Source organism: Haemaphysalis longicornis, unplaced genomic scaffold (assembly GCF_048455015.1).
Source record: "Haemaphysalis longicornis isolate Haplotype H1 unplaced genomic scaffold, Haemaphysalis longicornis Haplotype H1 scaffold_14, whole genome shotgun sequence".
NCBI lineage: Eukaryota > Metazoa > Arthropoda > Arachnida > Ixodida > Ixodidae > Haemaphysalis > Haemaphysalis longicornis.
The window spans coordinates 26,671,898-26,680,442 of NW_027526245.1; positions in this window are offsets into that span (position 1 = coordinate 26,671,898).

An 8,545-nucleotide genomic window follows, 5' to 3' on the forward strand; every position below is an offset into this window, starting at 1 on the left:
GTCGTTCATATAAAAATTCCGATCGAACGCTTAGGTTTTCAAGATACGTTTAAATAAGTACATAAAATATAGTAGTTAAGCAGTTTCAACGTGTCTGCGCGAACAGCTGCGCAGAAGGCAAAAGCCCCATGCTGCCCCTCTCAAAGCCGATGAACAGTACTCGCAAAGAGCGTTGTTAAAAAACGATAACCCTGAATACCGTTCGTGGTGTCACAAATTGGCCGATGGCGCCGCCACTGACAACGACACTTCGCACTTGCCTTTTACAGTCAGTATACTACCGCTTATTCTGTCATTGCGGTCACTACACGTGACTATCTGAGAGTATGCGTGCCCGTTACTGCCTGTGTACACCAAAAGTATCATGCCGCGCTCGTACGGGATAGCATTGACAAGTCTGCCCACCGCACTCTGCAAGCTTCCACGGCTGCAGCTTTTTTACTGACCCCCCAATCACCGTGCGTAACCAGTATGTCACACGTCGCATCGAGCATGTATATTCTCAGGCAGCAAATGGGACAGTGGGAAAAGCAGTGGGAGGGCCTCACTCTGCTAAACTGCTCCGTTTTAGGCTGCAGCCATTTGGCGGCCGTCTCTGGGCTGAGCCGCGCTGACGGCGTAACCGAGCGAACGATGGCAAGACCGACAAGTGAAAGTAAAGGCGAACGATTAAAGAAGGCAAAGAAGGGGAGGGTCGCGAAATTGCGAGGGGAGGGAGGTTCCCCGTGCCGGCGCGAGCCAGCGCTCTCTGAAAGTGTGCGGTGGGAGAGGGGAAGGGGCAGTATGCTGTGCCCGCAAGGGGCGCTCGACGATGCGACACTTGGCGAAAACGTGAGGGGGGCGTTGGCGTGACTATGATGTGCGTTCGCTTCAGACGCAATTCGCGGTCCCTTCCTGATGCGCGCGCTTGGCACAGACGACACAGAGGCTCATCATCGCTGCCGCCGAGAGAAAGCATAAGTGAGGGCTGCCTCAGCGCACTGCTGCTGCACCCAAACATCTCATTAGGGAGTATCGTAATCGCCAACCAATTTTTTATCACAGGCACGTAACTAAACACGGACACTGCTTTAGTTCCGAAGATAATTTGTTGCTACCGCACCCTCACCCACCACGTCTTGTCTGGTTGTGTTCGACGCCTGTTTTACAGTAGTGGCATACAACTAAATCCTGGCCCTAATATCGAAACTGGACAATTGCACCGATACGCCTATGATTCACTGCAGAAATAGTTTAAATATGAACCAGATGGATGCTACATTCTGCGCAGAAGCTCCGAAACTGTAACTTATAGTCGTACAGTCTTGTCCACGTTTTCCATTTTATTGCTACATAAAAACAAGTGCTAGTTATATAGCAGGTATAAAACATACTTCAACGCCGCACGAGGCCGTTTACAGGTTAAACTTGTACGTGGCGTGTTGAAGGATTCCACGAAATACAACGATCAAAAGATTTTGAAAACTTGCACCAAATTTAAAATATACACAATGCAAATACAAAATGAAGGAAGCTTACACTAACGCGTAAACCTTGAAGGTAGTGGAGCTGTACGCAACCTTTACGACCATCACGATGCTTTGATGATGACGATGATGCCCTCAAAATTTTTGGAGCGTGCCCAAAAGACGGTATTGGCCAGGGCTAACTCACTTGTGAAATTCGTGAGTATCTCAAAATAGTAAGTTTTACCGAAAGGACAGAGGCCGCAAAATAAAACTTCGTTATGATTAAAACCCTAATAACCCAATTATTAGCACTTATCAGCAATTCAAACGACCTGAAACCGAAAGGAAATCCTAATTACAATTATATATAGCCCTTTTAACGTACCCCAAATTTGTTGGGCCAAGAGAATGTAAGTGGAACCGATAAAGTCAACCCCGAACGATCAATTGGGTCCTGGAAAAGCAGTTTTCGAGCTGCCGAGAAGCGGCGAAACGACAGAAAGAGATGTTCGGGTGTTTCAGCGACCTTTCACCGCACACACAGTTCCGTAGGGGAAAGCCCTTTTCTGAACGAATAGAAATTTAGCTTTGTAATCTTGCAGCGCAGACCGGTGAAGGTCCCTTCGCCCTGCCGAAAACCCCAAAGATGAATATTCCACAGGTCCACGATTGCAGCCTATTGGCTTCTTTTTCGCTGCCGCAACGACCTTTACTCCATCTTTGGTGATATAACGGCGAAGAAGAAGCAAATCCAAAAACAGAACGAACGAACAGAACGCGCACAGGTAAACCAGGCCCCCGCAGGTGCGACCTGTGCGCTATCACATGTTCTGTGTTGAGCAGGTGGCGTGATTTCTCTCCCAACAGTCACAGCCAAGAGAGTAAGTCGTTTAACTTTTCGCGTACTTACTCCCGAAAGAAGTCGCGTGGGTAAAACGACTGACCAAGTTCGTTGATGTACGAGACACAGATTGTAATACTTCCGGTTCCGGGTATTTCTTTTCTTTATATTGTTATACTGAATTTTTCGAAACGCCTGAAGAAAAGAAATTGCTAAACAGCTTCACTGGTAAAACGTGAATGGAGTCAATGCAGAGTTTTTTTGTCAAGCATTCGTAGCGTAGGCCGGGACCTACCAAGGGAAAGGAAACAAACTAGCACTGTTGTGTGTCCTTTTTTTTCTTTTGTACTCATCTCTCTGCACTGTTATATTGCAAAGGATTGAATAAAAAAGTACGGCTAATCCACAGTCTGGAGGGGTTGGGAAGCGAAGCTTTATAGACCACACCACCGGTGACAACGTCCCGCTTGCGTTAAATCCCACCTTACACTGTACCTGTTGTAACACATTCTTTATTATTTTCCTTCAGCACGACGTTCATAATGACCTTATTATTGTTGTGCTAGACACTCAGACATTGCTCAGATTCAGACTTTTCACCGCAGTTATATTCTTCGTGAACGTTAAGTCAAAGTACGTTCCACGTATTGTAGCCGGTTGTTGGGTGTCGGCGTTACACACGAGTTCACTCTTCAAGGACTTGTTTTGCGGTTTCGCAATGTCGACGTCAAAGTCGCCGACAACGAGCATGACAGTAGCGTGGTCATCGGTAGAGAAGACACTGTGCGTTCGAACGAAATCTCCAATGTCGGTCTTTGGTGTGTTTAGTTTCTGTGGGCAGTTTAACTGGGGATGCCATCTCTCGTATTCACACCGCACAAGTCCCCGCAGTCGACGTCCTGGTCCGATCGACGTTTCGAGCACGCGCGTCTGGACGTCGTCCTAGCGTCATTTTCTGACGTAGTTGCTAAGGTTGCTAATGTCATGTGAGCTTTCTTTAATTTGTACTAACTCCTTGCGCATGCGCAAGGTGCGCACACGGCCGCTACACTTGCCGCGAGCGGAGCGCACAGTGGCACGAGAGGTCACACGGCGCTACCCCGTGGCATTCAGCGAGAACGCAGGGGTAAACCCGCAGCTGCGCTAGTTGAGCATGCCGTCTCTATCCCACGTCTCCACGTGCGCTCGTAGCTCGGTTGATAAGACAACGAGCTCTCGCTCCGTTTCTCTATTTCATCCAGGTTTGATTAATGGCGGTGCCAGTAACTTTTATTTGTTCGCCGGAGTATCCTGTTGAACCCGACCGTCGCGACAGAACCTTTGGCTGGTGTTGTGGCAGAGCGGCCGGCCCAAATGCGTTGCACGGAGCGACGCGCCGACAGCGGCATTTATTCACGCCTCGTCAAAACCAGACCAAACCGCCCGCGGCTAACTCGCCCAGACTTATCCCGCTGCAGCGTCGCCTCTCCTTTTCCGCCGCGGCGGCGCGGCCGAATCCTGCGTCATGTAAATGACCCGCCACGGGCCTGCCGCTACTCGCCTGGAAGAGAGGTCACGGAGACGGCGTGGTCGTCGCCCTCCCCATCGAGGCGGATCGGCCGACTCCCCACTTCGCTACCATTCGTCGAATTTCAAACTTCGGGGCTCCAACGACCTTCCGGGGGTATACAAACCCGCTCAGATAACGTATAGTCGGATTTTCTCCGGAGGCATTCTTCGGCGGCACTTTTCGGAGGCACCGAGTGGAGAGGTGCTGTAGCCTTTGTGCGAGCCATGTAACTTCTGCTTACCTTTGTACATACTGTATATAAATGTTACTTCAACTTTTGGTCGGCTCGAGAACTTCATCGCTCTGCTCTGCGCCGCGTCGATAGCGGATGGAGCAAGGCAACGCTGCCACACCGGTGGCTGCGCTCGGATGGCCAGTCGCAACAGTGGAGGCTGCGGTGAGTGGGTCCAGTCCCAACAGCGGAGACAGCGTCGGGATGTCTGATTCCCAACATCGGTGACGAGCTGGATGCGAGTCACAACCTGGGAGCAGCGCTGGGAAGGTCATTTCCAACCTTGGAAGCAATGGTGGGATGCTCATTCCCAACACCGGATGGCAGATGCGGGATCGACCGGCAACGGCTACTACCGAGTGTGGTAACGCTCAACGTTTTCTCTAAGTTCACCAGACTTCTCTAGCACAGGTTATGGTAGTTTAGAGAAGGGCTGTGTGAAGCACTGTGTATAGCTTTGAGTGTTTCAAGCCTAGAGAAAGTTTGTTGAAACCAACGCTAGTGCCGAGAGAGTAAACAAAGGAGCGTAGAGAATTACTTGCGTGTGCCTTTCTAGTAGCTCGATAGTATAGGAACGGCAAGGGAATTCTACTTGGGTAAGCAGCAAGAGGCCAAACCAAACGATGGATGACCTTAAAGTGAAGGAACTCATCGAAATTTGCGAGGAGCTGGGCCTTGACATAGGCCGTGTGAAACGGAAGCATGCGATCCTTGAGATTATGCGGAAGGCGAACGTACCGGCTGAGGAACTCAATGAGGCCAGGGCTGAAATCAAAGAGCGCCAGAAGCGCGAGGAAGCGGAAAGGCAGCTCGAGTGATCGAGTTGATGAGGCTAGAGTCGAAGCTCCGACAGTGTTCGCCGGCGCCCAGCGTAGCTTCTCCAACGGTTCAGGCGAGCGGTCCGAGAAGTCGGGACCAACGGCCGCCGTCCGGAAGACGGAGCGTCCCAGTGCAAACGCGAAGCGACCGCAATCGCATCCTTGGACAGAGAAACAAGCCAGAAAAGCGAGCAAGGCGCAGAGGCAGAGAAGCCGCTTCGAATTAAAGATTTCGAAACGCGCGCACAGTGCGCGAGCAGTGGCCAGTGCATGGCACTTTGAAGTTGGCAAGGGGCGAAGCTCTCGCAGAAACTTTACTCTTCCCCAGCGAGCGAGTCACGAAAAGATGCCGAGCAGCGTAGCCCGAGCTGCGATACGACGAAAAACTCTCGGGGCGGCGTAGTCGTACCGCCAGCGGCTGAGGCGTGTTGCGTGAAACCCTTCGGTGGAGAAGCGCAGCGCTCACAGCTGGGTGACGCGAACAGTACGTTGTCACCGGTTTCCGATCAGCTGTTGCGCGAAACCGAGTTCAAGGTCCAAGCGCTGCCGAGAGAGAAATACAGTGAGTTCGTAGCAGACGACTCTAACAGAGAGAGTACTGCTGTCACGGAGAGCAAAGGGGAAGGGAGATAACGCACTTGCTGAGACGCCCGATAGTGGGCCGTACGGGTCCGCTGATCGCGTTCATGTGTCCGTCTCAGGTTCAACGATCTCGGCAGAATGCTCAGAATCGGGGGAGGCCTTGGAGACGGCTTCCAAATGGGGCGCGCACAGGGCGCGAGATAGCGAGGTTTCGCGGGAAAGTGTGGACAGATAGGCTAGCCGGATGAAGCCGCTAGAGCCCCTGGAAACAGAAGGTGTTCCTTCGGGTGCGAGCTCTAACTCAGCCGATTTTGTGGCAAAGCCTGCGAGCGGAACACGAGCGACGAGCGAGCAACGAAGGCCGAGCGACGAGCGGACCGAAAACTCTGGCAGTAGCTTAGTGGAGCCGCCGACGGCCGAAGCGCGTTGCTTCATCCCCATCGGTGGATCCCCCAGGTGTCTGTCATCCCCCAGGTGGCCGCGCGTTTCGAGGTGAACTCGATGTTGTCCCCGGTTCGCGATGACTTGCTTGAAGTCGGGGTGGGGCACTTTCACCCGCATTCCGAGCCAGTGGAGTGAAGGAGCTCAGTGCGAAAGTTCAGAGCTCTCTGCTTTGAGCGGAAACGCGATTGGGAGGCATGCGTGCCTGCCCCTGTGTTGGCCTTGAAGTCAGCTCCGCGCGAGATTACGGGCGTCAGCCGTGCTAGGCTTGTATATGATCGGGGAAAGAGAACGAGTTTCGAATGACGAAACTAGCCTGTGGGGAAGAGCTAGTGGTAACGCTGAGTTCATTTCCCCGTTCGGGAATTCCGTCCCGTCATGTTGAGCTTTGGACTCAAACACGCACCCAATTGCTTCTCTCAAATAATGGATCGGTGTTTCGCGGCCTGTCAGAGTATACGTGCTCCTTACCTCGACGATGTCGCCGGCTTTTCGAGCACATGGGAGGAGCATGTAGAGAACTAAAGACTCGTGCTGAGCAGGCTCAAAGAAGCAGGCCTACCAATCAAATAGTCGAAGTGTCACATGGGATGCGCGGAAGTGACGTAGCTCATGTGGCGGTGGTAGCGCTGCCGACGCAGACCGTCGGAAATCAAAGTGGCCGCAGTCGTAAACTATCGCCGACCAACGAATAAGTCAGAGATAAGGACGTTTTCGGGATTGTCTGGACATTATCAGACTCGTTTGAATGGTCACTCCACACTTTCTAGTCTTTAGCATGCGCTCTTAGAACGACGGAGCCAGTATAGGTGGAATGAGACAGGAAGGAGGACGTGTTTCAAACGCTGGAACGAGCCTTAGCGAGGAGCCAGTTCTAACGGTTCCCGAGTTTTCGAAAAGTTCGTAATTCAGTGCGATACGAGCGATCGTGTGATGGGAGCTGTACTATGCCAAGAGGATGCGAACGGCCGGGAACTACCAGTTTTGTACTTCAGCCGCGAGCTAACTTGCAGGCAGGAGGCGTACAGCACATCCGAAAAGGAATGTGGCTGCGTCGAGTGGGCAAGTTTGCGTGCTATGTAGCCGGTAACGCTGATGCAGACGCACTAAGCCGTGCGCTCTCAGTAGTGCTGCCTTTGCCCTCCCCGTGTCCTTCGTTTTCGCCTCTTCGTGAACAGGCTTCAGATTAGCGGGTAGACGGGAGCAAAATTATTGCCCTCATTTGCTGCCTCAGTTCATTATTTCCGCACCACATGATTTCAAGTAATCAACTTTAGTTATCATTTCAGGTCGTGTGTTATCTTGGACACATAGTGCGAGTTCTTCTTTTAAGAGTCTTGCGTCTCGCATGGGCCTGTTGGTGTAAAGGGTCCAAATTGGGGATAGACACTTAGCTAGGAGAGTTTGTCACGCTTTGGAGTCTGCTGTTCTGACAGAGAACATAGGGTGCTTGTTGCGCTGAGGTTTGCCTGCTGTCGGTCGGTTCTGTGCAAGCTGCAGAACGGTGAGCGACCGGTGCTGAGGAACGAGACCGGAAGAGCCGGGCGAAGCTGGTCGAGACACCTGGGCAGCACGGCGATGTACCTGTGGTCCGGACCGGGCAGGTGGTAACTGTTCGAGAAAGGAGCGGGGTGGAGCCGCCCTTTTCCTGGAACACTGGAGATCAACCTGGATGAGCCTGGCGAACTAGCGCGCCCAGCATACGAGCAACGTGGAGGCAGCTCGTCTTCATGGCGCATTGTCTGGCGGCGGGGGTGCTGTTGTGCCAGAGCGGCCGGCCCAAATGCGTTGCACGGGGCGACGCGCCGACAACGGGGCTGATTCACGCCTCGTCCAAACCTGACCAAACCGCCCGCGGCAAACTTGCCCAGACTTGTCCCGCCGCAGCGTCGCATCTCCTTTTCCGTCGCGGCGGCGCGGCCGAATCCTTCCTCGTGTGAATGACCTGCCACGGGCCTGTCGCTACTCGCCTGGAAGCGAGGTCACGGAGATGGCGTGGGCGTCTCCCTCCCCATCGAGGCGGATCGGCCGATTCCCCACTTCGCTAACATTCGTCGTATTTGAAACTTCAGCTAGCAAGAGTCCTGATTAGAGCGATTTTAAACCCGCCCGGATAACCTATCGTCGGCATTTTCCGGCGGCACTTCCCGGAGGCACCGAGTGGAGAGGTGCTGCCGCCTTTGTGCGAGCCACGGAACTTTTGCTTTCCTTGTACATACTGTATATAAATGTTACTTCAACTTTTGGTCGGCTCGAGAGCTTCATCGCTCTGCTCGGCGCCGCGTCGATAGCGGGTGGAGCAAGCCAACGCCACTACACCGGTAGTTGCGCTCGGGTGGCCAGTCGTAACAGTGGTGGCTGCGCTGAGTGGGCCCGGTCCCAACAGCAGAGACAGTGTCGGGATGGCTGATTCCCAACATCGGTGACGAGCTGGATGCGAGTCACAACCTGGGAGCAGCGCTGGGAAGGTCATTCCCAACCTTGGAGGCAACGGTGGGATGCTCATTCCCAACACTTGTAAAGGTACAAAGCTTCGCTTTGAAACTGGGCCAGATATCTACAATGTTGCAACGTTAATGTAAAGCTGCGGATTCGTTCCAGCACCCCAAGGACTCGCAGCACTTAGAATCATAT